General features: G+C 37.2%; 1 protein-coding gene across 29 annotated transcripts in view; it reads left to right on the top strand.

The window, feature by feature from the left end:
- Jmjd1c (jumonji domain containing 1C) overlaps positions 1-15852 on the top strand; it is a 159976-nt gene that overhangs the window by 76974 nt on the left and 67150 nt on the right. For 3 of the 29 annotated variants that reach the window (XM_030244808.1, XM_030244818.1, XM_030244813.1), the window contains exon 1: positions 12172-12987. The exons of 23 other annotated variants lie outside the window; for them this stretch is intronic. The gene's annotated coding sequence lies outside the window, so the exon portion shown is untranslated. Of the gene's footprint in view, positions 1-12170; positions 12988-15852 lie in introns of those variants that run through there. 3 more of the 29 variants (XM_030244804.1, XM_030244809.1, NM_001242396.1) reach the window with 3 other exon arrangements.

Raw genomic sequence — 15852 nt, forward strand, 5'->3', positions numbered from 1 at the left:
ACCCACTCATTACTAAAAGAAGGGATAGCATCCATGAAAATAGTTGTCATGCCTTGTTTGAATCCACAGAAAAAGCCATTGTGATACTGTAGCAAATTTACAGTTTTGAAGTAGATATGAAAATATTTTATGGTTGGGGTCACTACAACATGAGGAGCTGTATTAAAGGGGCACAGCACAGGAAGCATGAGAACCACTGATCTAGCAGGTCTTGTGTGGTTTCTGAGGGAGGAGGGAGAAGGAGAAGGGAGAGATCTGGAGCTTGTGTCCAAGAATACTAGAAGAGGGGGTCAGAACCTCTGCCACTAGAGTTAGAGGTATTTATAAGTCACCTGAACTGAGTGCTGGGAACTAAATTTGGGGCCTCCTGTAAGACCAGTATAGATTGAGACATCTCTCCAATTCCTTAAAGAGTGTCTTGGTTTGTTTTTAAATCTGGTGTAGAATAAGATAGGAAAGCTTTAGGCTAAATATTCCTAGTTCTTCTAACCATTCAGAAAAGGTTGGATAGATCGATGAATCTTTATTGTGCAGATCATTGCTAGTATCCTCCTGGGCTCTATAATGAAGTTTTATTTTAGTTTAAAATGATTTCAATATACTGTTATGTTATTTCACATGATTGAAACATACCTTTAACATTCATACCAGCCTGAGATTATAGTTAGTGGTAGAGCTGTTGCCTAGCATACGCAAATAGTAAGGTTCAATGCCTATTATGGGGTGGAGGTATCGCAGTTTATACCAGGTAAGTTTTGTCTTTTATAGAATTTCCAGTTAGCTTCATCTTTGCATCAATAATTGTGCCAGTGCTTGACAAACTGTAGATGCTTCAGTTAGTATTTGTTGAGTGAATTCAACTTCCTAATCCTTTCTGCATCTAAAGCTGTCTAACAGGTTTGACCAGCACCTCTTGTACTAAAATGAGCCTGTGGGGGTGGACACAAGTGTGCATTACCCCACACTTAAGTAGTAGTCTTGTGGAACCTAAACAGGACATTTGAGGGTTGCTAATGTTACATTTAATTCTACAAGAGCAGTCTCAGACAGTGCTCAACTTAAGATGGCTTGGCCTACTTTTCTTCTCTTTGTAACAATGTGAAAGCAAAATATATTCTGTATAAACTTCGAATTTAAAGTTGTCTTTTCTTAGAGGGTAGGGATATATGTTGAAGGGTACTGTTGGAATTCTAGGCAATAGAAACAAGTAGTAGCTTTATGTCAACCAGGAGATCCAGGGGGTGAAGAGCCCAATATTTCACAGGGACTACTCATTATTGTACATTAGTATAGGCTAGTATAAAACAGTTTGTATTAGAGAACTTTACCCAGCTGTAGCCTATCTACATATTTTTAATGCATTTACGAGACACTAAGCTTCTGGGCCTGGTGGTACATGCCTCTACTCCAGTATTAAAGTCTGTCAGATGTCTGTGAGCTGCCAGCCTGATCACAGGGCAGCTAGAGCTATATACTATGAGATCTTATATATAAAAAAAAGAATAAAAGTAGCTTTGGAGTTTATCTTCAGCACTATACATAAGTTGTGACTTAGATTACATATGAAACCAAATGGCAGTACATTTTATTTTCAGGCGTATAACCCCAGACGGCAGTGCATAGCGCAGTGCTTACCACCAATCCTGACTTAGTGTTTGAGGACTCCCTTGGTTATTATTGAAATAGTTCCAAAAATTATGAAAGTTGATAAGAATATATGCATATAAAGTATATAAAATTAATGTAATGTCATTTTATTCAAATTATGTCAAGTGTATTCTGAAGGCATCAAAATCAGAATAGAGATGGCTATCTGAAATCTTGTTCAGATGACTGAAGAGCCTGTAAAATTGTTGCTGCTGTTGACTTATAATACACTGGTATTACTGGTCTTTTCATTTAAATATGCTTGTATGCAGAGAGATAAATAGATGCATTATATGTGTATTTTGGGAAGCTTATAAAATTTTATCTTAATTTACCATAATGAGTTGGCAACTTACAAAATTCAAGTAATTGATCTAAAAACATTAACTTTATACTTTTTTTATTTGTACAGGAGTAACATACTGTAATATGTATGGCTTTATCAGGTGTTTTCTAAATAATGAAAACAAAAACAGCAGCAGAACTTTGGGTACATAACAGGTCTGAGGGCAGATTGGGATGCAAAAGATTTGTTGCACGCACAACAATTTGAGTCCATTGTGAGGATCTGGTGTACAGTCCAGTGACCATAGCTAACAAACTATCATCTATCATGTATATTTGAAATTTGCTAAAAGAAGTACATTTACATTTATTTCATACACAGAAGTAACCAGATGAGGTGGTTGATGCATTAAGCAGCCTAGTTGTTGCAGTCGCTGTACAGTATGTGAAGCTGTCACGTGATACACTTTCAATTTGTAAACATTTTTTGTAAAAGACTTATTTATGTATTTTATGTACATATATGTCTGCACACCAGAAGAAGGCATTGGATTCTTGGCACTACAGTTATAGACAGTTGTGAGCCTCCATGTGAGTGCTGAATATTTTTTTTTAAGATTTATTTTATTTATTTGCGTACACTGTAGCTGTCTTCAGACACACCAGAAGAAGTCATCGGATCACATTACAGATGGTTGTGAGCCACCATGTGGTTGCTGGGAATTGAACTCAGGACCTTTGGAAGAGCAGTCAGTGCTCTTAACCACTAAGCCATCTCTTCAGCCCCAATTTGAAAAATTATTATTGATTGTATTTTAATATAGATGAAAAAATGTGCTTTAGTTGGTAATATGAGATAATGCCAGCATTGTAGTTTTAGGGCTGTGTCTCCTTTGACCACATTCTAGAGCCAGCTCATTCCGGGTTCATAGTTCATGTGACCTGAGAAATTTTTTTTGCAGCTTCATAGGCAGTCTAAGTCAGCTTTGAAGTCATTTCTTGAATGATTAACTACACTTCTGGCTCTTCGAGTCTTTTCTTGAAGAGCTTCCTCGTTGTTCCACTTTAGATAGAAATAGGGATCCGCGATGATTCCGTCCTCATCTGTTCTAAGCTTCAAGAAGAAAGTACCTTTGTGCTCGTGTGTTTAGGTTTTAGGTTTTCTCTTGCCATGTAATCTGGGGAAGAAGCATTGCCTTTCCCACAGCCTACCTGTTTGTGCTTGTTGGTAGTTTCAGACGGAGAGACATCTCTGAGAAGGCATCTACCTGGTATTAGGGTTTCTCCTCTTTTGCCTTAGGATTTTCACACTTGTCAAAGGACCACTTTATGAGTCACAGCTCCACATTGAAAAATGGATTGCTTTCTAATGTATGCTTATTGATAAGGTATTTAAAGATTTTGGTGGTTACTGAGAAAGTAATTAAGCAAGCAGAGTAACCTCTGCCAAAAGAATGTCTTAAATTCTGGGCTGAGAGATGTACTCACCCTGGGCCAAGTGTTTTTGTTGTTTGTCTGTTTGTTTTTTTGTTTTTGTTTCTCAAGACATGGTTTCTCTGTGTACATTGGCCTTCCTAGAACTCTTTAGACCAGGCACTCACAGAGATCCGTTCCCATGTCTTTGCTCCTGAATGCTGGGATTAAAGGCATGCACTTTGAGCCAGCCCCACCCCCACCCCCACGCCCCCAGCAGGAGGACCTACTCCTCTTAGCTAGTAAAAGTTACAAAATCTAGGGTTTTTTTTAAAATACAAAATAAGTATATTAATACTCTGATATTAAAGGAGTGTGGAGGTGGTCAGAGATGTTAGTGGTAACGATTCTGCACCCTGTTGAGCCTTCTGAGGTAATGCTTTCCAAAGCTAGCCAAATACAGCCACAGAACAGTTTAAAGATAAGGATTCTTGGGCTCCACATACTCACTGCAAGTTGTGGAAAGGCTCAGAAAAATTCAGTTTTTGAAGGTTCTCCAGATAATCTTGGAATTCGGCTAAAATATTTGCTCAAAATATTAACTGTTGTGTATTTCTGGGGAAAACCATAGTTTTTAATCATTCTCAAAAGGGTTAGAGTTGTCAAATGTGCTGTTAGAATTGCCCAAGAATTTGTTAAAAGTATAGGTGTCTCTGTCTCACTCTCAGAGGTTCTGTGTCTTTAAGTTTGCTGCATGCCCAGGAATTTGCATTTTTTTTTAACTATTAATAGTTCTTTTTTATGATCAATGCTACGCGACAAGAGGACTTTTTTTTTTTTTTTTTTAATAACTGTTCTTGTCTTTGGCCAACGGTATAGTTTCAGCATCAAGTTCTGGCAGGAGAGTAGCTCTTTCAGAATTCTTATCAACTATTAACAGTGATAAATAGAAGGAAACACAACAAACTCAGTCTAATTGTCACTGTGAAAGTAAAAAAAAAGCATAGGCTTGGCAAAGGAAGTAGAAGTGGCAGAGCAAAAATGCACAGGCAGTTTTTACAGTTGACACAGCTAACACAGTTGAACTGCATGCACAATTGCGTCTACTCACCCTTTTTTTTTTTTTTTTTTTTACTGTAGAAAAATGTTTATTTTTTGCCCTGTAAGCGTAAGGTAATGGTTGAACTCCATCCTTAGCAAACAGGACAAATGGAAAGAGAGACTGAGATGGAAGTAACACTTATGCTTTGGGGTCTAATATAAGCAATATAGCAAGTGGCCCTTCAACCTGTGTGTGTGTGTGCGCGTGTGCATGTTTGTGTGTGTGTGTCTGTATGCAAAATGCTCAGTGGACACTCAGATGATATTTTTGATTTTTACACTAAATTTTGTAAACTTAAAGTAATATTCATATTTAAATGTCAAACTACTGTATAAAGTTAATGTCTGGCCTAATGAAAAGATAATATTGAGAGTCTCTGAGATAAAGCAATTTCAAAAACCAGGTAGTCAAGTATTAACACTTGGAAATGGTTAAAATGATAGAAAGTGCTCTAAGTCCATAGGAATTGTGAAATTATTTGCCCAGTCTCTCACAAGAAAAATAGGACTATGGAGTAAGTCTTTATTATAATCCATGACGCATATAATTGTGAAAATTTTTTCATTCATCCAGAAGTAAATTTAATGCTATGTGAATCATTGATCTCAGTTTCTTCCTTTCTAGTTAGCTCTGGGAACCTACGGGTTTTTCTTTACAATGAAATGTAGTTCCTGAAACTGCTTTGGAAGCCAGGCATGGTGGTTCATGGCTGACATGGGAGCCTGAAGCAGGATGATTTCCTAAAGTTTGAGGCCTGTCTAGTCTACACCCCAAGTTCAAGTCACCTGAGCTAGGATGAGGCTTTCAAGGAAAAAGAACAGAAGTGAAGAAGGAGTTAATAAGATCTTATTGCTGTGTGTGTGGCCTTTGCTTAAAGGAAGTGAATGATTTTTTTTATGAGTATTTGTTGAGATTCACCTTGTATATTTGTTTTCTCTGCTTTTTTGTAACACAGCTTCCTAATGTACAGCATGTTAAAAGAAAGTGATGGGTATCTCAAATGAATTATTCCTGGCTTGTAACTGAAAGAAGCATTTTAGTATTAGAATATCTGGTTATGTAAAGTTGTCCTCTTTTCTGCTACTTTATCAGGACTTGGAATTGTATGATTGTCAAAATACTGGCATAAATTATACATTTTTAAAGGTACATGCTTGAAATTTTATGACTTGTTACTTTATATTTTAAATCTAAATACTAAAGATAGGTGACCACTGTCACCTTAAACTGTATTCCTTTTTTAAAATTAGAAATCATTACTGTGACCAGGTGGAGGTGGTACGCCTTAAACCCCAGCACTTTGGGGTGCATTGGCAGGTGGATTTCTGTTGAGCTTGAGGCCAGCCTGATTTATGGACTAAGTTCCAGGATGGCCAGCGCTACACAGAACGATCTTCTCTTGAAAAAACAAATAAAATAAAAAATACTGTGTTATATCATGAAATGGAAATTTCAAAGTCTTTATTTTTTTCAATGAAACATTCCGCTTTGCAAACTTGCTGACAACAGAGGTTTTGACTCACAAGGAGGCAGCAGGCCATAGGAAGTGTAGAGCCTTACTTTACTGATTTGCACTGCACAGGAAGCAAGCTTTCTCAAGGTAGAAGAAATATACCAGGAAATAAATTGAAGCCTTATTCCAACGTGGTAGGACATAAAAGTGATTGGGTAAATTTGGAAAATACATTTCAGTGCTAGTTATAAACTGAAAAGGGCAAAGATGTTAGTTTTATAAACATAATGACAAATGTCCTTTGAGGATATACACTTGGCTCAAGGCCATTTATTTCAGATTAACCTCACCTTATTCCCATTTTATAATTATTACTAGTTTTAATAGCATGCTTTGCATGTGTGCTTGTGTCAGTTTAACTGTGTAGTACTTCTCATCCCCACCAATTATAATTGTTTAATTATATTTCATCCTTAAGAGATAAAAGATCTGTTAACCATGGAGGTCCCATCCTACCTACAAGCTTTCATGTAGTTTTGTTCTTACAACAGTCTTGCATAATAAATTTTACAATAGGACTTTGCTATTTTGTGGATAGTACATTAGTATGTAGCAGTACTTCTGCCCATTTGCAGTAGCAGTGCTTTTGAAAGTACGATGCAATTGTGTTATTTGTACTCTTAAGGCACTAAGTTAATTTGAGAAAGAAAATATTAGAATCTTAAAATATGTTATAAATGATTCTCCATCTGCATGAGAAGTATCTAGGTTCCTTTTTTTTTTTTTTTTTTTTTTCCTTTGCTTTTTGAGACTGGGTCTTTCAGTGTAGCCTTGGATGACCTAAAACTCACTATATAGACCTGGCTGGCTTAAAACTGAAGATGCCCCTGCCTCTGCTTTCCAACACTCTTCTGCCTTTGCTTATTAGTGATTTTCAACTTTGATTTGTTCCCTTTTGTCACCTGCACATACGTGCATTGGCTTCCTAGTTTCTGACACTATGAAATGCTTCCACGCGAGTGTTTGGAACTACAGCAGATGGCAGAGCTCTTACCCGATCCTCACATAGCTAGAAATGTAAGCTATAAACACAGGACGTAAGGTTTTCTTCTTGAGACAGGGTCTAACTGTAGTGTCCCCTGGCCCGGAACTCGACCTGTACAGCAGGTTGCCTTCTGCCTCCCATGCGCTAGGGTTAAAGGTGTGCACCATCTTGTCCTCAAGCTTTTCTTGGTTCATTTAGAGGTTGACCCTTCCTTGTTCCAGTTGTTTTTTTCTAATTCAATTTTTTTGAGACAGGTTGTCACTGTAGCCCAGTCCGGCCTGGAATCTAGTATGTGTGAATTTAGTGGTCTGTACCCTCCTGTCCCAGCCTCCCAGGCAGTGGGATGTTCATAGGCATCCCTTATCATCTGTGAGCTTGAAGGATGCACATCCCAGGTTAACACTGCTAGTAGTCAATATCTGTAGAATAGCAACCAGCCTGTAGTGAATTAACTTACCTTTTGCCGGATGTGTTGATAAAAAAAATTGGTTAAAGTCAGGCCTCCAGTAGTATCTTAGTTTCACATTCCTCTATTTAAAGTTCAAAGGTTAAAGTTTAATAGAACAGATGGCAGAATACTTTGCTCTCTGCCACCCTATGCTTGCAATCATGAAAACAATATACTCATTTCATGTCGTCCTACAATGGAAAACTCTCTCTGCACCTCCAGAATCCTGGGATTAATGACATTACTGCCGCAGCTTGCAAAGTTGTCGAGAGAGGAAATTGAGTAAAGCTTCAGTATTAGGAGGCCAGAGGACTAATGCGGGCAATTCTGAAAGAGAGAAGTCTGAAGTTAGAAACAACTCGAGTTTCAGTATGTGTCTTCTCTCAGAAGGCCTGAGAAGGGTTGGAGACTGAGTTCAGTATAAAGTCTGTGAGGTACTGGGTTTGCTTCTCCAGCATCTTAAAGAGAAACAAAAATCTAGGAGGAAAAGATTTTGTAAAATTACAAATTCAGCTATAATATAGAATTTCAAACCATCATTAGTGTAAACCTTTGACAAGATATCTGCAAAATTAAAAAATGGGCCTGGGTATTAGAATAGAATACGGCTGTTTCTCAGGCCACAGTGAGAATGGGAGAAGGGACACTAATTCTCCAAGGTAATTTCTAAGTTACTATCCTTTATTTAAGTTATCGATGTTCATATTTTTTGAAAATGACATGAATTATTCTAGGAAAAAAGATTTTCTTTCATTTATGTTTAAAAAATGATTTATTTATGTAAATGGCTGTTCTATCTTCCTGCATATCTGTGTGACAGAAGAGGGCATCAGATCCCAATATAGATGGTTGTGAGCCACCCTGTGGTTGCTGGGAATTGAACTCAGGACCTCTGGAAGAGCAACCAGTGTTCCTAACCACTGAGCCATCTCTCTAGCCCCCTAGTTTATCTTTTTATCATCAGAACCAAGCACATAGGACACCCGCATAGATTGTTTGAGTGAGGGTGCTACTACTACTTAAGGGTGAGTTGAGGGTTTCTGCTTGTTTTGTTTTATTGTGTTAAATCTCTCAGTGTGTATTCACTTGTGTGTATACGTGTTTGTAGAAGTCTGGGTTGATGTGATGAGTCTTCCTTGATTGCTTTTCTGCTTTATCCTTCAAATCAGGGTTTCAATAAAACTCAGAGCTTGCCAATATGGCTATAGACTACTTGCTCTGAGAATCCATCTCCAACATCAGAGCTAGACTTACCGGGGAACCACTGTGCCTACCAACTGTTGCGTACGTAGGTTGTAGAAACCTAAGCTCAGGATCCCTTGAGGGAGTGAGGAGAGGGGTCTGTTTCCTCTAGAAGCACATGGAGCACTTAACCTAAAGGCATAAAGCAATATTCTTCTGTGTTTGCACTGTGTGCAGGATCTGTATACATTGAATAATAAAATACTCCCTTGGGTATTTATCATGATAGAGAAATTTTCTGCTATATATTTTCATAGATATATAGAAACATGCTACACTGAAAAATATTCATCAGAATCTAAGGCCATACCTAGTTGAGGTTCTTTGTAGATGTGACTGTTCACTTATTTTTTTCCTATTAATATGTCTTTGGTGGTTTTTAAATTTAATAGTTATTTACTAGTTTATTCATTCATATGATTTGATTGATTGATTGATTGAGAAAGGTTCCTTTTTAAAGTCTTTAATGCTAGGACATTGGACAGAGAAGAGGTTCATTCTCTAGTATTATTGCCTTGATTATATCCCTGACAGAAGTTTTTGATTGTTGTTCTTGGGGTTTTTCTGGTCTTTATTGTTGGAGAAATCACCAGGCTTTCATTTTTTCATATATATATATATTTTACTTTTATAGGCCAAGCTAAAATGTAGCAAAAATGTCCAGTTAACCCTAAATTTCATGTACAGCCGTCTTATATTATCGGAAAGAACAAATTTTCTTTGGAACGCCAGATAGTGTTGCCTTCCTTTTAGCTCCTGTCACTGTTTAAGTTCTCAGTTCTGTTGATTTATTCAGCTTGTAACCTGGAAACCAGCTAAAAAGGAAGGAAACCAGATGTACATTTCTGGGCCCACTGGCGTAGCTTCCTTTTCCTCTAGCCTGGCTCAGCCTCTAGAAAAGGCCTCTTATTCTACAGCAGAGGGCTGGGTGGGGGTTGACTAGCCCTTCACCTGTGTCTGATTGGAGTTTCTCTCCCTTATGAATTTTAAAGAATAAGAACCTAGGAGCCTTGGTTAAGCAAGCAGCTTCCTGTGTCATCACCTCACTGTTTGCTGTGTGTTAGAAACTGGTCAGTATTGATTACAAGAACAAACGTATTAATGCATTTTCAAATACTTTAAATCCCAGTTCAACATTTCTTGTTGCCAGCCTTTTGCATGTATCTCTGAATCTTTGTTGTGCATCAAGAGTAGTCTAGCTAAGTTCTCTAGAGATGCCTTTTGACTTTTCTTCTTCCACCTAGATATAGTCTAAAATATGTTTAAGATGATAGTTGGTTCCTCAGTAATGGTGTTAGTTATTTTGATTTTATCTCGGGGCACAGGAATGGCTGACTGGCAGTTGGGCAGACTCTGTGGTTCTCAGTGCTGCTGCTTCTGTTGGGGTCTGATAGCACTTGCAGCATTTCAAAGTCTGTTGTATATATAATTAAACTTGAGTATGTACTGTATTACTACAAGATTAGCCCTGTGAAATAATAGACTTGAATTATTATGTAGTTTAAATTTTAGAAATGTAGAATAAAATGTACTTAGCTATATGAACATTTTGTCTCTGTGTTGTTCAGGATTTAGAAAGAGATTGCCATATATATATATATATTCATGAATATATATATTCATTCAGTGGTAGTCCTTTGTAACATATGTGGCCTGCTTTCCCTATCCATGTGTTTTCTATGTCATACGAATGAGTTATTAGGATTGTATATTGTGATCTAATCTTTACTTGACAGCATTAATATAATACTTTATGCTAAAGTAACATTTTAGTACCATCCATCACCTGTAAAATAAAGTATTTTATTTTAGTACTACCTATGCTCTGTGAAACAAAACCATATTTACTCCAATACTTAGAATAATCAATGCCTATTGTACCATCTTTATTCTGTGTCCATTTTTGGTTTTAGGGATAAGTTTTCAGTCTTGCCCAGGTTGGCCATAACTTTATGTCAGTCCCAGTCTCACCCTCACAGTTAACATCCAGTAAAATGTTATTTTCTCTCTCTCTCTCTCTCTCTCTCTCTCTCTCTCTCTTTGTTTTTTGTTTGTTTGTTTTGTATTTTGTTTTTTCAAGACAGGATTTCTGTGTGTAGCCCTGGCTGTCCTGGAACTCACTTTGTAGACCAGGCTGGCCTCGAACTCAGAAATCCACCTGCCTCTGCCTCCCTAGTGCTGGCATTAAAGGTGTGGGCCACCACCGCCCCGCCCTTATTTTCTCATTTTTATTGCATGTGTTCATAGTATGTTTCTTCATGGGACTGAAAACATTTTAGGTAAATATTAACACTGAAGCCTTTCTGTCAGAAGCTAACATTTTATTTTATGTAGTAAAGATTTAACATTTGATTATACTCAAAAATGAGTGAATGTGGCCTAGTGTTTAGCAAGGAGCCACAAATCATATTATGTATCTCTGGTCCTTGGGTTCTTGAGAAACCTCTGTTCATAAAGTGAGAAAACAGTGCCTTGGTTCAGAAAGAAATGCATATAATTTTAAGCCTTTTCACACTTTTATTAAAAATTAAAAAGCAACACACAGGGAATGATAATGTTAGCCAATGTAACCAAGGTATCATTGATTATAATCAGTGTGGATTTATCTTACATCTTAGCATGCAGTTCTTTTGTTTTGTTCAGACAACACAAACCTCACTTCCGGTGAACTGCATTTCAGATGCCCCATGGCCCCTCATGCGTAGTCACCCACTCCACTCAATACTGAGCAGCAGAATTCTCTTCTCTTCTCTTCTCTTCTCTTCTCTTCTCTTCTCTTCTCTTCTCTTCTCTTCTCTTCTCTGTAGGGTGCTTCTGAGATGCTTGTTGTTTATGTCAGCTTATTTTACTTGACTACATCTTTTCATGTTTCCTTGTGACAGGGTTGTGCTAGCCCAAGCTGGCCTGGAACTCATAGCATCCCCCACTGTGTTGGTATCTCAGGCCTGCATCACCACATCCAGTGCTCAGTTTTTTCTGTCTTTTTCCTTGGGGGTGGGGGGACCGTGTTTTTTGGAGAGACAGGTTTTTAGGCTAGGCTTTCCTTATACTCCCTAGGTAGCTGACAATGACCTAGAACTCCTGTCCTTGTACTTCCCAAGTAAGGGGATGAACCAGAAGTGAACCATTGACACTCAGCTTCACAAATAGTAAAACTTATTTTTCTCTGGGGTTTTTTTTTTTTTTAAAAAGATCATTTTAGGACAAAATAAGTTTTTCTTTTATTTTTGATTTTTATAATTCCAGCATTTCTCCTTTCCATTCCCTTCCTTCAAACCCTCTTGTATGTTATTCATCTTCTAAACCTTCTTGCTCTATTTCAAATTCAGTCTCTTTTTTCATTGTTATTGCACGAATATATGTGTATGTGTGTATTTCTAAGTATAATCTGTTCAGACTGTACAGTGTTACATAGCAAAATAATTTTTAAAATCCCAAACCACTATTTTAAAAGTAGTATAATGATACTCTTTATTTTTGCTAACTTGATATTTACAAGTTTTTTAGTTTTTTTCTTTCTTTCTTTGTTAATTCTGGAAAGCAAAAACTTTGTATTTGCTTTTTGAAGGCGACGGTAAATTTGAGCTCTTCGTCTCGCCACTAGTCTGTCTTTGTCTGTTGTTAAAATTATGAGCCAGTCTCTATGGCCGCAGCCAAATGAGTAATCACCAGTAATGTGACTCGTGCTGGAAGTGACTCCATCAGCACCTGTGACGGGGGATTAGTTACAGTTTACAGAGCACCGCCTCTTCCCTTCTCTCGAGCGCCCTAAGCCAAGTACTCGTTCTCATTTGGGTGTCTGCGCTGTTGGAAGCAACTGCCGTGTGTTTCCATGCAGACAGTACAGTGGGAAAGCTTCCTCTAGCTAATGGATGGCTGTTCTCTTTATTTGGAGTATCTTGCTGGTTATGTAAGCGACCTCGGGAGAAATTATCCTGACCCAGATCGGAGGATGCGGTAGTGCTTCAGCTGCAGGATTTCTTCGTCGTTAACACCACAGTGCTGATGACAAAGAGCAAGTTGTAATCCGCAGCACTGCCAGGGCTGAGCCGGGCAGACAGAAAATCGTCATTTGCTGCTCACAGGCTTGTTAGGTTACAGCCTCTGCTTCGTTCTGTGGTCTTGGCTTTTCTTCCTATACAATGACGGCGCTGCAAGTGAGCTCAGAAATGCTTGGTTTGAAAGCCATTTGCCTGTGATTGTTTTTGAAGACTAAAGAAGTATTTATGCTCGATTAAAAAAATACTGCTCACGAACAAAATGAAATGCCAGCTATATTTACTGACCTTTAAAGCCTTGGCTTGGATTGCTGAGATTTAAAGATACTTTAAAATTCTCAAGAACTAAGTACGGTTCGTATTTTTCTGCTTCCTTTTTCTTTTGTCTTTATTCCATTTGGTTTTGCTTCTTAGCCTTAGGAATTGAGGTCACTGTCTTTTATAGTTCTAGGCTCAGTGTTCTTAGTTTTAGTATTTTTAAAACTGTTTAGAAAGAGGTTTTCTGTGTTGACGATCATTTATAACACTAAAAATTTAATTTAAAACTGGAGCTGAATTGTTTTGAGTGTTTTGGCAGATGTGTTTCAAATTAGACAGCAGTGTTTTAAGGGGACTTGGAGCATTTGTTTTGTGGGGTTTTTTTTTTTTTTTGGAGGGGGTGCTGATATATTCCCTTCCCCACCCCCAACTTGTTTTCTAACAGTATTATGTTTTCAATAGACCTGCTTGGGTGGGAATTTGGACTTTGTTCTTTCAAAGTAGCTCCAGTCTTTTTTTCTATTTTGTAGGCTAAACCTTGACTTAGAAAATGTGGCCTAGATAGTTTAGTTTTATTATTTTCCTTTGTTGAGATCTAGACTTATAGTTTTGTACTTAATGAGCTTAATCTTTTTTTTTTTTAATCTGAAAAAGGAATTGTTAAATGTTAACAGGAGATTGTTAGAAACTCTGGCTGTAGACATAAGCCCCGTGAATTTCCTGTTAAGTACTAAACGGTGAGCTTTAACGTGTTTTGTCTGAGCAGCTGAGTTGTATTTGAGAACTGTAGATGATTTATTTAAAAATATTTTTCGGGGAGGGCTCATCTGTTGGCCTCTTCCTCATGTGAATGGAATGTGGCGCAGCGTGGAGCCCCAAACAGGATACAGTTGTTGGAGCATTCTTCCTATAGCGTGGTAGGCCCTTCTAGAAATATAGGCTCTCAGCCGGTCTATTTTGGCTTTAGGCTATTTTTAAAGTTTGGTTAACACTAACAGATGACCTTAACAGAACTCTGAATCCCCTAACAAAATGGAAAAAGGTGATTTGTTTCAACTAAATGTTCAGTTTTAAGTTAGTGTCTTTCACTTGGGGTTTCAAAGATTCAAGTCTTTTGTGATTAGGGCCATATTCTACTGGGCTTGCTTCCCCTTAGGCTGAGGAAGTTCCTCATAGAATGTCTTTAGAGTCATGAATTAGTTATGCATGAGTTCTACTGTCTGTACATTCCAGAGCACCTACAGCAGAGAAACTTTATTAAAGCTACAAAATCCATTTGTTTCCATTTTAACATGAATCTGTTTAATTTTTGATGTGTGTTAAGTACAAAAATTACTATGGTTACATAGTTGATTGCCACTTTAAGAAATCATGGTTTCTTTTAACTGCTTTTCAGATTTGTATTTAATATATCTTAATGTTTCTTTAACAGGCACTGTAGAGCACCTCTGGTTGGGGAGGGTGTTATGTGAGGTTTAAATGGAGCTGTACACGGGGTCACTTGTAAATTAGCCTTTCTATTTGTCATACACATTTACTAGCCAGATTTTACCAAGGACTGTCAACTAAATACCTTCAATTTTGAGGAATTGTGTTATCTAGAAATTAATCCTCTTTCTAAGTTAACTGGAGTAATTTAAATTATGTTAAGTTGGTGAATTTTACCCCTGAAGCCGGCCCACCTTGCAAAAAGGGCTCTGGAGAAGATCTTCGCAGGAATGTTTTTGATATTATAAAATGACTGGGGCTTAGGAGATGCAAAACACCTGTATTATTTGCATAAGAAAAAGGTACTTAGGGCTAATGTTGCTAGTGTCCAGTCCTGCTAAATTGAATTTTATCTTTAGCCAGTCTTTTTTTTTGGGGGGGGGGGGGTTATCCTTGATGCTTTGGCCTGAAGTGTTTGGACAAGAAACAGAAAATGTCCAAAGATTGAAAGTCCTTTTGAGAAGGAGCCAGTGTTCTCTCATTTACCAATGCTAAACAAGTAGAAGTATAATATGAAAATTTTTCATTGTAGAAATACGCTAACTTGATAGCTATCATGTTAACATATTTCATATAATCAGATAACATGAACTCTTAAGCGAGTACATTCTCTTATAAAAAATGATAGAATTATATGAAATATTAGGAATCTAGGCCCAAGAAATAGAAAATATTGGTAGCAGGCAATGATAGATGTACAGTTAGTGTGGGAATTTTCTATTTTGAAAGTTAATTTCTCACACAAAGTATTTTGAACATCTAGTACTTAAAAGGTTAGGCTGGGACACAGTAGAAAGTTATTCTAACTAGGTTCAATTATCATAAATGTTAAAAATAAATGGAAGAGACAGATTTTGTTTGTTTTGGGGATGGTTCTAGAGATACATACTGTAATTTTTCAATTTTTTTTCAAATAAGGAAAATGTTATTTGCTCAGGAATATTAATTGAATAGAAATGAGATATGTTTAAAATATACATCCTAATGAATCCACTTAACTCCTGGTAAGAATTTCTTAAGTGTAGAAAATTAGCTCTTTGAGAACCCCTTCAAACTGAAACTTTTTTTGTGTAATAACCAGAGTATTTTGTATTTCTTTAAGACATAATAGCTACAAGACAGGGTGGACAGGAGCACCAACAGCTTTGGAATCTGGGAGATACGTACTGTCTTGGTCAACAGTGTTGTTTTGTGTCCAGATGGTACCCAAGTTGCCTTGTCATGAGGAAATGTTCTTTTGGTACACATATATGCAGTTTAGAAGCCTAGTTGTTTAATTGCATTTTTCAGATTTTGATTCTTTCTTAGGAAAGCCACACTTTTTAAGATGGTAGAATTTTCTTTTCATTTTAAAGCTTTTAGAACAAACAGTAGTAGATACATGAATACATTTAATTTTGACTGACTCTGACTCTGCTAAGAATGAGAGTGTGGTGATAGTCATTTAAGAAAACAAACACTGTGCCCTTGTTT

Source organism: Mus musculus, chromosome 10 (assembly GCF_000001635.26).
Source record: "Mus musculus strain C57BL/6J chromosome 10, GRCm38.p6 C57BL/6J".
NCBI classification, from domain to species: domain Eukaryota; kingdom Metazoa; phylum Chordata; class Mammalia; order Rodentia; family Muridae; genus Mus; species Mus musculus.